Consider the following 19807-nt stretch of genomic DNA (forward strand, 5'->3'; position numbering starts at 1 on the left):
CTTACGCTGGATCTCTTCGCTATACACATCTCCTCAAGCGAAGCTTAGATACTACGGATTCGAGTCTTCTACGTTCTCGGTTGCCAGAGGCACTAGACAAGGCTGCCCGCTTTCCCCTTTACTTTTTATCTTAGCCTTGGAACCGTTGGCTGAAGCCATCCGTTTACATCCTGATATTAAGGGGATTGATGTGGCCGGCTCCCAACATAAATTGTCTTTGTTTGCAGATGACATATTATTGTCAATCTCGAATCCGGGGATTACTCTGCCCAATTTGCTCGCAGTCCTCGATTCCTTTGCAACTCTTTCAGGTTTACATGTCAACCCAGTAAAATCAAGAGCTATGTCAGTTACCCTCTCAGTCTCACCATCACTTTTGGTTACTCTGAAGCAAACGTTCCCTTTTCAATGGCTTTCGGCATTATCGTATTTAGGAATTAAGCTTACCCCGACCTATGATGGACTGTATCAGGCTAATTTTCCTACTGTTTTCCATGAGCTGACTGAGTTATTGTCCTCTTGGTCTCATTTCCCGCTTTCATGGTTCGGCAGAATTAATGCAATCCGTATGACCTATCTCCCAAAACTACTTTACCTATTTCGTGTTTTGCCAGTTCCAGTACCTTCGCATATATTGCGTATCCATCAGCGAAAACTTCTGTCCTTTATCTGGAGCTCCTCTCGACCCAGAATTAGCAAACATATCTTATTCGCGCAACGGAGTGCGGGCGGGTTATCGGTTCCGAATCTCCAGTCTTATTATTTGGCGGCTAACATTGCCCCCTTGGCTCATGTTCATGCATCTCATCACTTCCCTCTGTGGGCTGTTGTAGATATGATGGACTCTCACCCAATACCGCTCTCCTCCTTGCCATGGCTTCCTCCTTCTCAACGTCCATCTACCCTTAGTCCAACACTGACGTTATCGCTACGTCTTTGGGATTCTATCAAATACTCCGCTGGCCTTATCTCTCCTCACCTGCCGCTGTTACGTCTCTTACATAACCCACTATTCCCTCCGGGTAGGGATAATCCTAGACAGTTTGCATGGTGGCAGGCGCATGGTTTTTATGATGTTCACTCACTTCTATCTCCCACTAGAATAATTACCTTTGATGCTCTGCGCTCTTCTTATAATATCCCCCTTCGAGAACATTTTGGTTACCTTCAACTTCATCACTTCCTAAAAACACTGATACGTAAGCATTCGGGACCTTATCGTCTGTCCCCCTTTGAAAGCCAGTGCAGACATAGACCTCATGCCCCGGGTTTGATCTCTTTGATTTATTCTTCCATTATATCTTACAGAACCCCTCCGGTTCGTTCTTATCATCAGCGTTGGCAGTCTGAATTAGGGGGGACCCTGGATCAACAGGACTGGCAGAACATGACCCAAACAATATCTAAATGTTCTAGGAATGTCATTATCCTTGAGAATGCCTACAAAATTCTATACCGATGGTATTATACGCCTGCTCGCCTAGCTAGTTTTATCCCTTCATATTCCCCAGTCTGTTTTAGGGGTTGCCAACAATTGGGCACCATGGCCCACATATGGTGGACTTGCCCTAAAGTAAGTAGATTATGGATTAGGGTGTACGCCCTTCTCCGCACTATCCTTCACACAGACATCAAGCGTAATCCGTATGAAGCGCTTCTATTTAAACCATTGGAGGGTCTTCTCTGTTCTGAACGGCAGCTGGCATCACACTTATTTATGGCAACTAAATTGACAATTGCAAGGGCTTGGAAGACTCCTGTCCTTAGTTTTGAGGCTGTCAAAAACCGGATGAATTTCATCATGGTTAATGAAAAATTGACGGCCATATTGTTAGATACCCATACAAAATTTTTGCAGATATGGCGCCCCTGGTTGGATGTAGCTCAACCTTCGAGATTCGACCAATCCCTTCTGTCGATATGAGGTTGGATTTTGCTGTGATCCCCTTGGAGCCCCAACTTCCCCCCCTTCCTTTTTTTTTTGTTGTTGTTTGTGATGTCCATGTCTCTCTACTGTATGTCTTTTCCTTTCCTGCTGTTCAATTTGTCCTTAAATATGTTTCACGGATTGTGTTTGTTGTTTTCTGCGCTACATCCACAATACACTCTCTAGGTTATGAACATGAACAATTTTTTGGAGAAGCCTCTTCTTGGGCCTCTCCTGTTTTCTATAATATTGATGTAGCTAAAACTCTCTCTGGAGTTTACATTATCATTGACCCACAAAGGTTTGTTAATCATTTCCTTATAACCCCTTCCTCCACCTATTCCTACAAGGCTTCTATGTGAACTCTTCAGCTTATGCCTTTATTGATGTATGCCTTGAACAAGTTACTCGTCATTTAATATGATCCATAATTGTTGGTCTTTGAATTTATGCTCCGAATGTCTGTTTATTTTTTGCTTACTATTCAATAAAGCTCTTTGTAAAAGAAAATACAATTGTCCTGCCAGAAAGGTCAATGCATTTGACCAAATATTTTTCTTTGTTTTTGAGCACAAGATTTATTTCAGGTACTTTTATATACTCTGGAATGGCCACTCTGTCTGTAATAAGCTCACCTCTGTCCATGACCTTTTTGTCTCCCACTCCCTTAACCTACTAGCAATTACAGAAACCTGGCTCCAAGCAGCAGATTCTGCTTCTCCTGCAGCACTTTCCTATGGAGGCCTTCTCTGGACCCACTCACCCAGACCCAGTGGTCAGAAAGGAGGTGGAGGAGGTGGGGTTGGTTTGCTTCTATCCCCACTGAGCACCTTTCAAGTCCTCCCTAACCCTCCCTCTCTATCATTCTTTTCTTTTGAGACTCACTGTATTCAGCTTTTTTCTCTCATTTCTCTGAGGATTGCAGTGATCTACCGGCCTCCTGGACCGGTGTCGCGCTTTCTTGATGACTTCTCTGCTTGGCTACCTTACTTTCTCTCCTCTGAAATACCCGCTATCATTTGTGGACATTTTAACATCCCCATTAATGTGAACAACCCGGCTACATCCCAGCTCCAACCTAACCTCATCTTTTGCCTTGACACAATGGACACAGTCCTCCACTCACTCTGGTGGGAATACATTAGACCAGTGGTTTTTAACCTGGGTTCGATCGAACCCCAGGGGTTCGGTGAGTCAGTCTCGCGGGTTCGGCGGAGGTGAAGACTAGAGATGAGCGAATTATTCAAAAATTCGGTTCGGCTGATTCGCCGAATTCGCGGAATAAATTCGCTTCGAGCCGAATATATTCGCTGCGAATTTAACTTATAAAAAGGGTGTTTCTAGGCTTCAGAGAGCCTTTATATTAGTGCAGAACACTGTACCTTTAATTTAAATGCCCTTGGAGTCTGCTGGGGAAGAGAACTAATACTGTCAGTCAGAGAACTAATACTGTCACATGCAGATGAGTGCCGTCGATCTTAGAATCACCGCACACTTCACTCATTTGGGCAGTCACGGGGCCAAAACCAGAGTGTGGAGCCACAGTGTGGCGGTGGAGGCAGCAGCAATGGGAGGCCATACAGCACCCTATGACAAAATGGAACCCACCAGCAGTGTGAGGAGACCTGAAAGTGGCACATGGCAGAGTGTGGCGATGGAGACAGCAGCAATGGGAGGCCGTACAGGGACCCATGAGAGACTCTGGACCTGGCAGCAGCATGAGGAGGCGGTACAGGGGCCCATGACAGATTACGGGCCTGGCAGCAGCATGAGGAGTCGGTACGGGGGCCCATGGCAGATTACGGGCCTGGCAGCAGCATGAGGAGGCGGTACAGGGGCCCATGGCAGAGTGGCGGAGCGTAAGCAGCTAAAATTGAAGGCCATACAGAGGCCTATGTTAAAAAGTCCCCCCAGCAGCAGTGTGGGGAGACGACTATCAAGAGTCCAATGGCAGAGTGGCGGAGCAGAAGCAGCTTCAATTGAAGGCCATACACAGGCCTAGGTTTAAAAGTCCCTCACAGTTAATTCCAATAACGAACTCTACTCCTCCGTGCAATCTACTTACGAGACCCTGGGCAGGTCTGGGTCCAATTTGTGGTAGAGACTGGTTTTGTTCAGCCATGCTTGAGCGAGTAATAACAGGTCTGTGCTGCCCTTTGGTGTCTGGCTTAATGCACACAACACTGAACGTCCCAGCATTTGTCAACGATTTGCCGTTAAGTGATGCAAACCCGCTGAACCACGTTCATGAGGAGCCGGTACAGGGGGCCATGAATCAGTATGGACCTGGCAGCAGCGTGAGCAGACGACAGAGGCACATGGCGCAGGGTGGCGGTGTAGGCAGCATTATTCTGAAGCCATACACAGGCCTAGGTTAAAAAGCGGAAGCCGTCAGCAGCGTGAGCAGACGACAGAGGCACATGGCGCAGGGTGGCGGTGGATGCAGCAGTATTCGGAAGCCAAACACAGGCCTCGGTTAAAAAGCGGAAGCCGTCAGCAGCGTGAGCAGACGACAGAGGCACATGGCGCAGGGTGGCGGTGGAGGCAGCAGTATTCGGAAGCCATACACAGGCCTAGGTTTAAAACTGGAACCCAGCAGCGTGAGCAGACGACAAAGACGCACATGGCAGAGGATGGATCTGGCAGCAGTATGAGAAGGCGGTACAGGGGCCCGTGGCACAGTGTGGTGATGGGGGCTACAGCAACTGGATGCCAGAAAGTGACCGATAGGGCTATATACTGCATGGAATTATAAAGTTGTAAAGACAGCGGCCTATAAGGCTATACACACTATAACAATCATGACTTGATTGACCATTGGCCTATAAGGCTATACACAGCATGAATATCATGACTTATTCTGAGAGTGGTTTGGAAGGCTATATACAAAAAGTAATTCATGAGCTGTCCGGACAGCGGACAATAAGTACATATATACAAATCAATTCATCAGCTGTCCAGCCAGCGGCCTCAAAGGCGACACATATAGAAAGCAATTCATGAGCTGTTCAGACAGCGGCCTCTAAGGCGACAGATATACAAAGCAATTCCCGAGGTGTTCAGGGAGCGGCCTGAACGGCTAGGTTATTACTAAATATATTTTTGTGGCCAAACATCGGCCTATAAATAGATGTCTACACAGTGACAAAAAATTATGTCGCCAGACAGCGGCCCCTAAGGCGACAGATATACAAAGCAATTCCCGCGAGCGCACAGGGCCCACAGTGTCTGAGGATGGACGTTGGCGCAGAAAGGCAGAGACCAACTGACTACATAGGTGGTTTTTATAGTACTTTATTTTGGCCTCCCTCTCAGCAGGTGTGAAAAAGGCCACCATTTTTGAACGGTAGCGAGGGTCCAACAAGGTGGACAGCCAAAAGTCATCCCTCTGTCTGATGGTTATTATTCGGCTGTCGCTACGCAAGCAACCGAGCATGCTATGGGCCATTTGTGCCAAGGAATGCGAGGGACTCCCTGCCTCCATCTCCACAGCATACTGCCACGGTGCGTCTGGGTCCTCTGTCTCCTCCTCCTCCTCTACCAGATGCTCCTGCTCCTCCACTCCTGTCCGCTGAGTGGAAAAACCACCCATTTCACTCAATAATTCCTGAGCACCAATGTCCTCCTCTACCTCCTCCTCTTCTTCCTGTCCTGCCCCCACAGGGGTCATGTGGCGTTGAGATCTGTGCGCCACGTCTACCGCACCCTGACCAGCCATTGTTAACAGCATTTGTTCCAGGACGTGCAACAGAGGAATGACGTCGTTCATCCCAAAGTCCTGCCAACTCACGAATAGCGTGGCCTCCTCAAAGGGCCTGAGCAAGCGGCAGGTGTCACGCATGAGCTGCCAATGGCTGACATCTAAGTTACACAGGGGAGTACCTTTATCCGCTTGTAACATCAGGAAATCGGTGATGGCCTTTCGCTGTTCGTAAAGGCGGTCTAACATATGTAGGGTTGAATTCCACCTTGTTGCAACGTCGCAGATCAGGCGATGCTGTGGAATTCCGTTCTGCCGCTGCAGCTCAAGGAGGGTGTGCTTTGCGGTGTAGGAATGGCTGAAATGCATGCAAAGTTTACGTGACATTTTAAGGATGTCTTGCAGTGGGATGGTGGATTTTAGGAACCGCTTGACAACCAGATTGAACACGTGAGCCATGCATGGCGCATGGCACAACCTTCCTTGACGCAGAGCAGACACCATGTTCGTTCCGTTGTCGGTCAACATGGTTCCGATTTTCAGTTTGCGTGGAGACAGCCATCTGTCGATTTCTCTGTTCATTACACTCAGAAGTTCCTCCCCTGTGTGACTACGTTCGCCAAGGCATACCAGGTGCAGCACAGCGTGACACCGTTGCGCCCTGCACATGTGATATGCCGGTCGGGTAATGGGACTTGGCACGGGGGTGGCGGCTGAGGACACGGCGGAAGAAGAGGTGGTAGAGGCGGACATCTTTGCTGGACCAAGGACGTGCAAACGTGGAGGCAAAAGCGGCGTGACCTGTCCAAGTTGCTGGTGCGGCTGTGCCGGCACCACGTTCACCCAGTGGGCCGTAAATGACATGTACTGTCCCTGACCGTAGTTACAGCTCCACACGTCGGCGCTGCCGTGCACTTTGGCAGAGACCGACATGCTCAAAGACTCGCCCACCATCTCTTCTACATGTGAATGCAGGGCTGGCACTGCCTTTTTGGCGAAGAAATGCCGGCTTGGCACTCTCCCCCGCGGCTCGGCACAAGCCATCATTTCTCGGAAAGGTGCTGAGTCCACCACTTGGAAAGGGAGGGACTGCAGCACCAGCAACTTGGACAGGAGGACGTTAAGCTTCTGCACCGTCGGGTGCGTGCTCGCAAACTGTTGTCTCTTGGAAACGGATTCCAAGAAAGACTGCTGACGGAATCCGTGAAGAGGAGTAGCAGGAGAAGGAGCATCTGAACGAGCGGAAGATGCCAACGAGCGACAACTCCCCTCAGCAGAGGTGTTGGAGCCTTGACTGGCTGATAGAGGGCGATTGACGTCGGGTGACGGAGCAAGTAACGGAGCGGGTGATGGAGCGGGGGCTGGGGCAGGCAGAACCGCCGTATCTTTATCACGGTTTTCCCAGGCCACCGAATGGCGACGCTGCATATGCTGACGCAACGCTGTAGTCCCAACATGGGCCCCCTGGCCACGCTTGACTTTCTGGCCACATAGTCGACATACGGCTACGTTTACTTCCTCGGGCGGCTTGACGAAAAATTGCCACACCGCCGAGTAGGAAACTTTGCCCCCACTACTCCTCACTGGCTGACTGCTACTTCCTCCGTGCACACCGGCACCACTACTGGCCGTGGTGGTAGGCTGCAGTGGAGCTGGTGCTCTACTCCGTGGCCGTTTGCCTCCACTGACACTGCTGCGACCCTGCTGTCTCCTGGGCAACCCACCGACTGTTTTGCTCGCTGGCAAGCTGGCACCCTCTTCTCCTGATGATGCGGAAGCAATAGCCTGATGACGACGAGGCTGCCAAGTGCGATCAGCCTCATCATCATCAATTAGGGTCTCCGCGTCACTACTAGCCCCCTCGGCTGCGTGTGGGTCAGGAGACAGACCTGTCTCTAGACCGGCTACCGAGCCACTCTCCTCGCCAGTACTTCTTCGCCTGGCTGCTGAAGAGGCGGATGTCTCCCCCCGTTCCTGACCGCCCTCTGTTAGCTCTTCCTCACTGTACAGTGGGGCTGAGCCCACAGCATGCGATACTTCGCTTGGTGAGGGAACACCAAAGGACAGGGGCAGGTCGAGGACACGTGATTTCAGTGGGCTTGCTCCCGGGCCATGCCAACTAACGGTTGTGTCTGACGTACCCACCGACCGTTGGCTGTAGGTGTCAGAGGTGACCTGGGAAGAGGAAGACGACCGAGTCAACCAATCGATGACGGCAGGGTTGTCGGTGGAGACACGACCGCTGGATGACACCGGGAGCACTGGCCTCTGGCTGCGACTAGTGCTGCCTCGACCCCTTCCTCTGCTGTCACGTCTGCTCGCTCCTGAAACATTGCCTCCTCTGCCACTCCTCTGCGTGTTGTCTGACATACTCTTTAATTCAATAAGCACCCCAAAAATAAAACCGGATTTAACTCTTTGAACGTACAATAGTGGTTGTGAAGCAGAAAGTCAGTTTATTTAGCACAATCGGTCAATTGCAGCTTGCCGTTGGCTGTAAACTGTACGTTTATGTCACTGGAATGCACTAATCACCCAAAAAATATTACCGCCACCCGGCGTGTATATGGATATAACTCTTTGAACGTACAATAGTGGTTGTGAAGCAGAAAGTCAGTTTATTTAGCACAATCGGTCAATTGCAGCTTGCCGTTGGCTGGAAACTGTACGTTTAGGTCACTGGAATGCACTAATCACCCAAAAAATATTACCGCCAGCCGGCGTGTAAATGGATTTAACTCTTTGAACGTACAATAGTGGTTGTGAAGCAGAAAGTCAGTTTATTTAGCACAATCGGTCAATTGCAGCTTGCCGTTGGCTGGAAACTGTACGTTTCTGTCACTGGAATGCACTAATCACCCAAAAAATATTACCGCCAGCCGGCGTGTAAATGGATTTAACTCTTTGAACGTACAATAGTGGTTGTGAAGCAGAAAGTCAGTTTATTTAGCACAATCGGTCAATTGCAGCTTGCCGTTGGCTGGAAACTGTACGTTTATGTCACTGGAATGCACTAATCACCCAAAAAATATTACCGCCACCCGGTGTGTAAATGGATCTAACTCTTTGAACGTACAATAGTGGTTGTGAAGCAGAAAGTCAGTTTATTTAGCACAATCGGTCAATTGCAGCTTGCCGTTGACTGGAAACTGTACGTTTATGTCACTGGAATGCACTAATCACCCAAAAAATATTACCGCCACCCGGCGTGTATATGGATTTAACTCTTTGAACGTACAATAGTGGTTGTGAAGCAGAAAGTCAGTTTATTTAGCACAATCGGTCAATTGCAGCTTGCCGTTGGCTGGAAACTGTACGTTTATGTCACTGGAATGCACTAATCACCCAAAAAATATTACCGCCAGCCGGCGTGTAAATGGATTTAACTCTTTGAACGTACAATAGTGGTTGTGAAGCAGAAAGTCAGTTTATTGTACACAATCGGTCAATTGCAGCTTGCCGTTGGCTGGAAACTGTACGTTTCTGTCACTGGAATGCACTAATCACCCAAAAAATATTACCGCCACCCGGCGTGTAAATGGATCTAACTCTTTGAACGTACAATAGTGGTTGTGAAGCAGAAAGTCAGTTTATTTAGCACAATCGGTCAATTGCAGCTTGCCGTTGGCTGGAAACTGTACGTTTATGTCACTGGAATGCACCAATCACCCAAAAAATATTACCGCCACCCGGCGTGTAAATGGATCTAACTCTTTGAACGTACAATAGTGATTGTGAAGCAGAAAGTCAGTTTATTTAGCACAATCGGTCAATTGCAGCTTGCCGTTGGCTGGAAACTGTACGTTTATGTCACTGGAATGCACTAATCACCCAAAAAATATTACCGCCACCCGGCGTGTAAATGGATCTAACTCTTTGAACGTACAATAGTGGTTGTGAAGCAGAAAGTCAGTTTATTGTACACAATCGGTCAATTGCAGCTTGCCGTTGGCTGGAAACTGTACGTTTCTGTCACTGGAATGCACTAATCACCCAAAAAATATTACCGCCAGCCGGCGTGTAAATGGATTTAACTCTTTGAACGTACAATAGTGGTTGTGAAGCAGAAAGTCAGTTTATTTAGCACAATCGGTCAATTGCAGCTTGCCGTTGGCTGGAAACTGTACGTTTATGTCACTGGAATGCACTAATCACCCAAAAAATATTACCGCCACCCGGCGTGTATATGGATTTAACTCTTTGAACGTACAATAGTGGTTGTGAAGCAGAAAGTCAGTTTATTTAGCACAATCGGTCAATTGCAGCTTGCCGTTGGCTGGAAACTGTACGTTTCTGTCACTGGAATGCACTAATCACCCAAAAAATATTACCGCCAGCCGGCGTGTAAATGGATTTAACTCTTTGAACGTACAATAGTGGTTGTGAAGCAGAAAGTCAGTTTATTTTGCACAATCGGCAAACTGCAGCACCAACTGTGCACGACAGCCACCAAAAAAAAAAGGGTGTATGTCACTTTAAATTTTCGATTCTTTGATAGCTGTGGCCCTAAGTAACGATTCTGTCTCCCTGAGTAACGATTCTGTGTCCCTGAGTAACGATTCTGTGGCCCTAAAGTCTCTGTGGCCCTAACTCTGTCCCTTAATACAGACAGGTCTGTCTCTCTTGAATGACCGGAGGCTAATGGAGAATTCTAAGATGGCCGCGATTTATAGTGCTGGCTGGCTGCTGATTGGCTAATGCGATCACATGTCATGAATGCATTATGGGTCAGCGCGCCTTGTCTGCGCGCCTTCCCAGAGATCCCCGCCCCATCTTCTCTGTCCATTTTCTCCGTGGCCACACATGTCGCCGCCATTTTTGGGAAAATTCGATTCGTGCATCCGAAGTTTGCTAATCTTCGGATTCGTCGCGAATAGAATTTTTCCAAATCTTCGGAACGAATTCCACTTCGTCATGTTCGATTCGCTCATCTCTAGTGAAGACCCACACCCGACTCATATGATTCGTGCAGTAAATATTCATTATTATGTTTTTGTTTTTGTGTGAAAATCATGTTTTAATGGTTTTGTTCTTTCTTCTTAACGGTTTTGTTCATTTTGCGCACCTATGTATAAATATATACCTAAATATATACCTATGTTTTGAATTTTAAAAATCATATTTTATTTTTCCAATTAAGAAGTGTTCGGTGAATGCGCATATGAAACTGGTGGGGTTCAGTACCTCCAACAAGGTTATGAACCACTGCATTAGACCTTGTTTTCTCCCATGTTTGCACTCCCTACAACCTCACAAACGCCCCCTTTCTTCTCTCTGAAGACGAGGACACTGTGAAGGTGATGAGATTGTGATCAAACACTTATCCCTTCAAGCAGCAAACAATTACCCCCAGAAACCTTCACAACTTGAACCCTTCTCTTTTCCACTCTGCAACTGACCGCCTCTATGATAGAATCTCTCCCCTGTCCTGCCCTGACCTGGCCACTGCTGTCTACAACAGTTTGCTTCCATCCACACTAGACTCACTTGCTCCTCTAACTACACATCAGGCCCCGACCGTTACAACCATGGCAGACTGACGATACCAGAAATCTTAAGCGACATAGTCGTGCACTGGAGCGATTGTGGCGTAACACCAAATCTCAGCAAGCATTCATCTTATATAAATCTTTTTTCTTAACATACAATTTCTCTGTCCATGCTGCCAAAAAAGCCTACTTTGTCACTCTTAATACCTTGTCATCCATTCCTCGTCATCTCTTCTCTACTTTTAACTCTCTACTTTCTCCACCTCCAACCAGTAACTCAATGCTTACAAGATTGCAAATCATTTCAAAAACAAGATTGATGCAATTTGTAGTGGCATTTCTGCTACACAGACATCTATCCCACTTGGCATACCTTGTATTAACCTCCCTCAAAACTTTCCTCTTTTGACCTTGCTACTACTGAAGAGGTCACTAAAGATTTCTCAGAAGCCCGTCTCACCACCTGCCTGCTGGATCCTGTCCCCTCTCAACTACTACGGTCACCCTTTTCTTCTGTCCTATGCTCCCTCACTCACATCTTCAATCTCTCCCTCTCTAATGGTGCCTTCCCCACCCCTCTAAAGCATGCATACATCACTCCCATACTTAAAAAGCCCTTGCTGGACCCCACCAACCTGAACAACTTAAGACCCATCTCCCTGCTCCCGTTTACCTCTAAACTCTTAGAATGCTTAGTCTACAATCACCTGAGCTCCCACCTCACTGACACCAACCATCTTGGCCCTTTACAGTCTGGATTTCACTCACTACACTCCACTGAAACTGCCCTACTAAAACTCCCTTATGATTTACTAACTGCTAAAACCAATGGCCACTACTCCGTACTCTTACTACTTGACCTCTCAGTAGCTTTTGATACTGTTGACCATCCCCTCCTCCTCATAAATCTCCACTGTCTTGGCCTCCGAGACTCTGCTCTCTCCTGGTTCTCCTCCTACCTATCGCAGCTCTCCTTCAGCATTACCTATAACTCTGTCTCCTCCTCTCCACTTCCTCTTTCTCTAGGGGTCCCTCAATGTTCTGTCCTTGGACCTCCTCTCTTCTCCATCTACACCTCCTCTATCTTTCTACTCCACACCTCGCCCCTTCAGTCTCCTCTCACATTACTAACCTAAGTAACATATCAGCATGGATGTCACTCCACTTCCTCAAACTACAGTATTCCCCCAGAATTCGCAGGGGTTACATTCCAACAACACCCGCAAATTTTGAAAAACTGCTAATTTTGGATGTGGTAAAAAAAAGAAGTAAAATGTATGGGTAGTCACCAATAATGACTATTGTACGATGAAAGCAGGGGATTTACAGCTCCTCGGGTGGCTCCTCTTCTTCAGGTGCACCAGGTCTTCTTCTGGTGGGGTTTCAGGCTGGCTTTTCTTGATAGGTTTGAGGAACATTGTAATGGGAAGTTGCTGTCATTGTTTCTTCATGGTGGAGAGAACGGTTTATATGTTTGAATGGGAGCATCAATGCCATTATTAACTTTGAGAGCCTGAACCATATGGGGATCTCATGCTTCAATCATCCCTTGCAACTCCTTTGCTGTTTTCATTATCTGGGACAGATGTTCCAATGTTAGGCCCTGCTCCTCCTCCTCTTGTTCTAGATCTGTTGCTTCCCTCTCCTCTTCACTGGCAGACTTAGCTAACTTCAACAAATCCTCATCCATCAGGGGTTCAGAGTGAGCATCGATGAGGTTGTTGACCTCATCTTGAGTGATCTCTTCAAAACCTTCACCACCAAGTATCTTTTGCCAGTCTCACAGCCTTGTGAACAGCTTTGTGCTGAATTTCTTCATGGACACACTCTGGCCACAGCTTCTTCCAGCACGCGTTGAGGGTTTCCTTTTCATCTCCTTAAGAGCAGTTTGGATGACTGAAAGATACGTTGCAATAGTAAAGTTAAGCAAGTAACCCTTTAATGTAAAGCTCTTATCTGTGTCCATTGCATCCACAAGGTGTTGGAGAGAATTGCAGGTATAAAGAGCCTTAAAGGCACGGATCACGCCTTGGTCCATAGTTTGGATGAGGGAGGTGGTGTTAGTAGGGAGGAATTCAATCTGGACTCCCTCATAATACAGATCCACAGGGTGGCCACCAGCATTATCCATAATGAGCAACACCTTGAAGTCCATCCCTAAGTCGCGGAGGTATTCCTTGGCTTGAGGGATGAAGCACTGATGAAACCAGTTTGAAGCTAGGAGTTTGGTAATCCAGGCCTTAGGGTTGTGCATCCAGTAGACAGGCAGCAGGTTTTTATATTTGTTTTTTGGGCCCTAGGGTTCGCTGACTTGTAGATGAGGCCTGGTTTCATCATGTAACCAGCAACATTGCCACACATAATGAGCGTCACTCTGTACTTTTTGTGCCTTAAACCCTGGAGCTTTAGCTTCGTCCTTCATTATGTAAGTTCTGGATGGCATCTTCTTTCAGAACAAGCCAATCTCATCCATGTTGAAAACTTGTTCTGGCTTATGTCCCTTCTCCTCTATGATGTGCCTGAAGGTCTCGGGGTACTTCTGCATGGCTTCTTTGTCGGCAGATGCTGCCTCGCCATGTAGAGAAATACTTTTAATATTGAATCGTTTCTGAAAACGATCAAACCATCCCTTACAGGCTTGAAAATCTTCAGGTTCCGGTGCTGTTGATGGTCCTGGTTGTGGTTCTTCTGCATTGTCTCCTGTAGCGAACTGCTGGTACAATTTCCGTGCTTTCTCACGCATGATGTTACCATCCAAGGGGATGTTTTTCTTCCTGTAGTCAGTGATCCACAATGGCAAGGCAGATTCCATCCTGACAATTTTCTTATTTCTTACAGTTGTTACCTTTTTTGGCACTATCACAGAAACTTACTGCTACAGTGCTCCTGATCACTGCCTCATTCTCCTTTATGTAGTGTACGGTGCTTTCGTTGGTGCCATAATGGCACGCTACTACGGCATAACCTTTTTTTGTTCACAAAGCAAATCCAGTAGTTCGGCCTTCTCCTGAAATGTTTCAAACTTCTTCTGCCACCTAGTTTCATTGCCAGAAGCCTTAGAAGGTGCAAACTGTTTGGGCGGCATCTTAGGTCTCTTGTTTTCACTCAGCAAAACACTCATGATAGCTACTATTTGGTAAGCAGGAAAAACCTGCGAACGACTGAGGCCGCGAATACTGAACCGTGAAATTGCGGGGGAATACTGTAAATCTTTCCAAAACAGAGCTTATACTATTCCCTCCAGCCCGTGCCCCCTCCCCTGACTTCTCCATCAAGATCAATAATACAACCATCAGTCCCTCCCCTCATGCCAGGGTATTAGATGTAATCCTAGACTCCCATATGTCCTTTCAACCCCAAATCCAGTTATTGTCCAAATCTTGTTGACTTCTTCTCCGAAACATCTCCAAGATATGCCTGTTCTTAACCTTTGAAACCACTAAGCAACTTATTCACTCCCTTGTTATCTCTCGCCTTGACTATTGTACCTTCCTTCTCATTGGCCTACCTAATCGCAGGCTATCCCCTTTTCAGTCTATCATGAATGCTGCTGCCAGACTCATCCACCTTACTAACCATTCCATATCTGCCATCGCTCTCTTCCAATCCCTCCACTGGCTTCCCATTGCCCAACAAATAAAATTCAAAACATTAACAATAACATACAGAGCCATTTGTAACTCTGCCCCAAATTACATCACCAATTTTGTCTCCAAATATCACCCAAACCATCCTCTCCACTCCTTCTGTTCTCTAGCTCCCTTGTCTCCTTCTCCCATGCTTGTCTCCGGACTTCTCCAGAGCCTCCCCCATCCTCTGGAACTCTCTACCCCAATCTATCTGACTATCGCTTACTCTGCCGACTTTTAGGCGATCTCTGAAAACCTTTCTCTTCATGGAAGCCTTTCCCGCCTTCAGCTAATAATAGAATCTTCTATTCCTTCTATCAGTCCATCCCCCACAGTTATTACCTTTTGTACCACCAGCCACTTCCTCTTAGATTGTAAGTAGAGATGAGCGAATCAAACCAGGCGAAGTGGAATTCGATTCGAATTTCAGGAAAAATTCGATTCGCGTCGAATCCGAATATTAGCCTACTTCGGGTGCGCGAATCAGATTTTTTCCCGATCAGCCGGCAAAAGTGTCCTTGCATAGAGCTCCGCTATTTCTGACAGTTCTCTGACAGTTCCTTCACATGTACAGCGGTTGAAACATTGTATCTATTTGTTTCCATTTAGGATACAGATGTTTTTATTCGGAAACAGATACAATGTTTCAACCGCTGTAAATGTGAAAGTCAGAGAACTGTCAGAAATAGAGGAACTCTGCAGATACACATTTTGCCGGTTTGGAATTATTCTTATTTTCATCCTACTTCTTCTTCTTCTTCTTCTTCTTCTTCTTCATCCTCATCCTCAGAAGAAGAAGAAGAAGAGGATGAGGATGAAGAAGAAGAAGAAGAAGTAGGATGAAAATAAGAAGAATTCCAAGCCGGCAAAAAGTGTATCTGCAGAGCTCCTCTAAGTGTATCTGCAGAATAGAGGAGCTCTGCAGATACACTTTTGCCGGCTTGGAATTCTTCTTATTTTCATCCTACTTCTTCTTCTTCTTCTTCTTCTTCCTCTTCATCCTCATCCTCTTCTTCTTCTTATGAGGATGAAGAAGAAGAAGAAGAAGAAGAAGTAGGATGAAAATAAGAATTCCAAGCCGGCAAAAAGTGTATCTGCAGAGCTCCTCTATTCTGCAGATACACTTAGAGGAGCTCTGCAGATACACTTTTTGCCGGCTTGGAATTCTTCTTATTTTCATCCTACTTCTTCTTCTTCTTCTTCTTCCTCTTCATCCTCATCCTCTTCTTCTTCTTCTGAGGATGAGGATGAAGAAGAAGAAGAAGAAGAAGTAGGATGAAAATAAGAAGAATTCCAAGCCGGCAAAAAGTGTATCTGCAGAGCTCCTCTAAGTGTATCTGCAGAATAGAGGAGCTCTGCAGATACACTTTTTGCCGGCTTGGAATTCTTCTTATTTTCATCCTACTTCTTCTTCTTCTTCTTCTTCTTCCTCTTCATCCTCATCCTCATCCTCTTCTTCTTCTTCTGAGGATGAGGATGAAGAAGAAGAAGAAGAAGAAGTAGGATGAAAATAAGAAGAATTCCAAGCCGGCAAAAAGTGTATCTGCAGAGCTCCTCTAATCTGCAGATACACTTTTTGCCGGCTTGGAATTCTTCTTATTTTCATCCTACTTCTTCTTCTTCTTCTTCATCCTCATCCTCAGAAGAAGAAGAAGAGGATGAGGATGAAGAAGAAGAAGAAGAAGAAGTAGGATGAAAATAAGAAGAATTCCAAGCCGGCAAAAAGTGTATCTGCAGAGCTCCGCCAAGTGTATCTGCAGAGCTCCGCTATTTCTGACAGTTCTGTGACATTCCCTCCATACAGCGGTTGAAACATTGTATCTATTTGTTTCCATTTATGGAAACAAATAGATACAATGTTTCAACCGCTGTATGGAGGGAATGTCAGAGAACTGTCAGAAATAGCCTATTTCTGACAGTTCTGTGACATTCACTCCATACAGCGGTTGAAACATAGCCTATGTTTCAACCGCTGTATCTATCTGCAGAGCTCCGCTAAGTGTATCTGCAGAGCTCCGCTATTTCTGACAGTTCTGTGACATTCCCTCCATACAGCGGTTGAAACATTGTATCTATTTGTTTCCATTTATGGAAACAAATAGATACAATGTTTCAACCGCTGTATGGAGGGAATGTCACAGAACTGTCAGAAATAGGCTATTTCTGACAGTTCTGTGACATTCCCTCCATACAGCGGTTGAAACCGCTGTATGGAGTGAATGTCACAGAACTGTCAGAAATAGGCTATTTCTGACAGTTCTGTGACATTCCCTCCATACAGCGGTTGAAACTCCTTCTTCTCATCCTTCTCCTTCTCCTTCTTCTCATCCTTCTCCATCTTCTCATCCTTCTCCTTCTCCTTCTTCTCATCCTTCTCCTTCTCCTTCTTCTCATCCTTCTCCTTCTTCTCATCCTTCTTCTCATCCTTCTCCTTCTTCTCATCCTTCTCCTTCTTCTCATCCTTCTCCTTCTTCTCATCCTTCTTCTTCTTCTCATCCTTCTTCTTCTCATCCTTCTCCTTCTTCTCATCCTTCTTCTCATCCTTCTCCTTCTTCTCATCCTTCTTCTCATCCTTCTTCTCATCCTTCTCCTTCTTCTCATCCTTCTCCTTCTTCTCATCCTTCTCCTTCTCCTTCTTCTCATCCTTCTCCTTCTTCTCATCCTTCTCCTTCTCCTTCTTCTCATCCTTCTCCTTCTCCTTCTTCTCATCCTTCTCCTTCTCCTTCTTCTCATCCTTCTCCTTCTCCTTCTTCTCATCCTTCTCCTTCTCCATCTTCTCATCCTTCTCCTTCTCCTTCTTCTCATCCTTCTCCTTCTTCTCATCCTTCTCCTTCTTCTCATCCTTCTCCTTCTCCTTCTTCTCATCCTTCTCCTTCTCCTTCTTCTCATCCTTCTCCTTCTCCTTCTTCTCATCCTTCTCCTTCTTCTCATCCTTCTCCTTCTCCTTCTTCTCATCCTTCTCCTTCTCCTTCTTCTCATCCTTCTCCTTCTCCTTCTTCTCATCCTTCTCCTTCTTCTCATCCTTCTCCTTCTCCTTGTCCTTCCTCATCTCCAAGGGCATTTAAATTAAAGGTACAGTGTTCTGCACTAATTTAAAGGCTCTCTGAAGCCTAGAAACCCTTTTAATAAGTTAAATTCGTAGCGAATTAATTCGCATCGAATCGAATTTCTTCCTCAAATTCGGCGAATCAGCCGAATCGAATTTTTGAATAATTCGCTCATCTCTAATTGTAAGCTCCAAAGAGCAGGACCCTCCTAACCCTCTTGTATTAAACTGTATCATTGCTGTATTGTCTCCCTTTTATATTGCAAAGCTCTGAGCAAACTGTTGGCGCTATATAAATCCTGTATAATAATAATATAGCACCATCAATCTACGCAGCGCTTTACATATATATTGTACATTTACATCAGTCCCTAACCCTCAAGGGGTGTACAATCTAAGGTCCCTAACCCTCAAGGGGTGTACAATCTAAGGGCCCTAACTCACATTCATACACATACTAGGGACAATTTAGACAGGATCCAATTAACCTACCAGCATGTCTTTTGATCATTTTAAAATGAGTGAATCTATGATCAGTAATTTATTATTAGGTGAATGTATGGCATTAGATCAACTTTTCCAGCAATTTACAATCTGGTCATCCACCAATTATATATCAGTTTGCACTTCCTGACCTAGACATTCACTGGCCCAGCTCTCTTTGCTGTAAAAACCATAAAAGTTTATTTTTCCAGCAAAATGATAATGTTTTCTCCAAAGATAAACTGGAGCAGGATGAGAACTGATGAGTGCCCCTTCTCCCGAGGGAGGCACACTTTGCCCATGCTTGTGGTAGGAGCTCTAAGTAGACAGATGGGGGTTTATTTACTAAAGCTGGAGAGTCTAAAATCAGACTCCCTTCTGCATAGAAACCAATCAGCTTCTAACCTCAGCTTGTTCAATGAAGTTTTGGCAATGAAACCTGGAAGCTGATTGGTTTCTATGCAGAAGGGAGTCTGATTTTGGACTCTCCAGCTTTAGTAAATAAACCCTATGCTGTCTATGCAATGTTTGAAGGTGGCAAAAACCAAATGCAAGAAAAGGCTTACTGCATTCCTGGGACTATTCCATTTATTTAAATCCCAGTATAAAAGGAACATTGTTTTTGGTATTATGACCTTTGCAACATTTTCCATTCTCATGTCTGACTGGAATCTGTCGTAAAGTTTTGTAAATTTTTCAGTTTGAATTGTCCTACCTGTGACCTCTGTAGTTCAACTGGAAACCACTATGCCCTTAGAAGTCCTGTACTCCTTGCAGAGCCGTAGATAATTTTTTTTTCAGGGGGGGGGGTCAGCTCTCTCAAATTCTAAGGCATTGTGTTGGGGGGTGAAATACAGATGGCAGGGTAGTGGAACCATGAAGCTTTGCACTACAACTTGGCAAAAGGTGATTACTGGGTTACTGATTTCACTAAAGTTAAAACTAAGAATTTCAATCATATCTATCATTTCATCCTTATCATGTAACCCTGAGATAAAAATGTGGTCTGACGACATCGTCTCCGCAGTATTCAAAGGGCTCTAGCACAAGGGCCAGCTAATTTCGTTAACCTCTTGCCGACCGCGCATAGCCGAATGACGGCTTCACTGCAGCCGGCCAGTTCTGGGTGGACGTCATATGACGTCCTCCCAGAACGCGCTCTCCTGCGCGCCCCAGGGGGCGCGCACCCGGCGATCTCCGTGATCGCTGTGTCCTACGGACACAGCTGATCACGTGATGTGGTAAAAGACCAATCACAGCGGTCTTTTACCACGTGATCAGCGGTGTCCAATGACACGCTGATCACAGGGAAATGCAAGTGTCTGTTCTCGGCTGCACTTTCCTCACGCTGTCAGATCGTGAGGAAAGTACTGCCGAGAACCGGCAGTTGTCAGAGCGGGGATCGGCACCAATCATCAGGGCACTGATGATCAGTGCCCTGATGATCGGTGCCCAGCAGTGACACCCGCAAGTTCCGCCCAGCAGTGCGCCCACTAGCTCCGCCCACCAGTGCCCAGCAGTGCACCCACCTGT

At 46.3% G+C, this 19807-nt stretch overlaps 1 long non-coding RNA gene across 1 annotated transcript in view; it reads left to right on the plus strand.

Moving 5' to 3' along the window:
- LOC149457525 (uncharacterized) overlaps positions 1 to 19807 on the plus strand; it is a 101733-nt gene that overhangs the window by 47126 nt on the left and 34800 nt on the right. The window lies entirely within an intron of this gene.

The sequence above is a fragment of the Staurois parvus genome, unplaced genomic scaffold, assembly GCF_062004578.1.
Source record: "Staurois parvus isolate SC_StPar_1 unplaced genomic scaffold, SC_StPar_1.0 ptg000315l, whole genome shotgun sequence".
NCBI classification, from domain to species: Eukaryota; Metazoa; Chordata; class Amphibia; order Anura; family Ranidae; genus Staurois; species Staurois parvus.